Source organism: Phoca vitulina, unplaced genomic scaffold (genome assembly GCF_004348235.1).
Source record: "Phoca vitulina isolate PV1807 unplaced genomic scaffold, GSC_HSeal_1.0 scaffold38, whole genome shotgun sequence".
Taxonomy (NCBI): Eukaryota; Metazoa; Chordata; class Mammalia; order Carnivora; family Phocidae; genus Phoca; species Phoca vitulina.
In genome coordinates, this window is record NW_022589741.1 from 4,571,350 (window position 1) to 4,572,603 (window position 1,254).

Here is a 1,254-nt window from a genome sequence, read left to right on the forward strand (position 1 = left end):
AGCAGCTCTGCCTCCCGGACCGCGCGGGCCGCAGCCCCGCCGCCCCGGGGGGGCCGCCGCCGCTGCTGCTCGCGCCGCGCCGCCTCTGCGCTCGCCTGGGCGCCTGGCCGTGCGCCGCGCTCCCGCTCGCGGGGCGGCTGCGAGCGTGCGACCGCGGGCGGCGGGGCGGCGGGGCGGCGGGGCTGCGGCCCGCGCGGTCCGGGAGGCAGAGCTGCTGCCGCCCGCGCCGATCGCGCCCCCCTTCCCCTCTCTCCGCCCGCCCCGCGCCGCCCGCCTCCCTCCTTCTCCCTTTATCGTCCTCCCCCCGCCCCCCGTGCGCTCCCTCCGCCGGCATCACGTGTCGCCATCATACTCATTGCGAGTCTCTGCCTCGCCTGTCGCCACGTTTCAGGAGCAACGAGGACACTTGGTCGCCGTCCTCTGTGCGCCCTCCCCGCTCCCACGTCCCCCTCCTCCGAGGAGGAGCGCACGGCGGCTTGGAGCAGGCCGGAGGCCCCAACCCCGACCGCCCCGGCCCTCGTCCGCGGGAGCGGCAGCCGCCGAGCAGTCGGGCGGCGCTGGGCGCTGTGCGGGAGAGGGGCGCGGGGCGAGGGCCGGGGACCGCCTTCTGGAGCCACCTCGGGGAAGCCTGAGGGCGCGAAGTGGGGAGTTGGGGCCCATTGCTGTCCTTCCCCTGCCTTCCTCCGAGTTTATTTAAGTTCTGAGGCGAAGGGGGAAGGCCAGTGGGTCCAGCGCGCCCATTCCGGAGGAGACGCTTACAAGGGAAGGGAAGGGAAGGGGCAACGTGTTCGCACCCATCCTGCTGGAGCAGCTCGAGGGGCTGAGCGTTCGCCGGGGTCGAGGCCGCGTGGCTCGCAGCGAGCCCAGGGCCGGGAGGCAGCGAACGAGGACGGCATCTGCTGGGCGAGAGCCCTGTTGCTGAGCGTCCGCGGGCGGGGCGCGGGGCCCGGGGCTCCCGCCGGCTCCGCGCTGGTGCTGGACAGCTCCGCCCGCCACCTGCAGCCGCCTTGGCCGGCGGCGCGGACTGGGGGACAGTTCCTCCGTAGACTCCACTGCCTAAGACCGGCACGGGGGAGGGGGAACGCCGGGGAGGGATTCCATGCCTCCCATTCTCCCTGCTCTGTGCGCCAGACATGCGATCTGTGTGCACTTGGCTGCAGATGCTGCTCCGAAAGCTTAAGGAGAATGGGGAGAAAGGCTTTTTCAAGCCCAGGAACAGACTCTCACCACGGCGCGAGCCCATCTCTTGCCGCC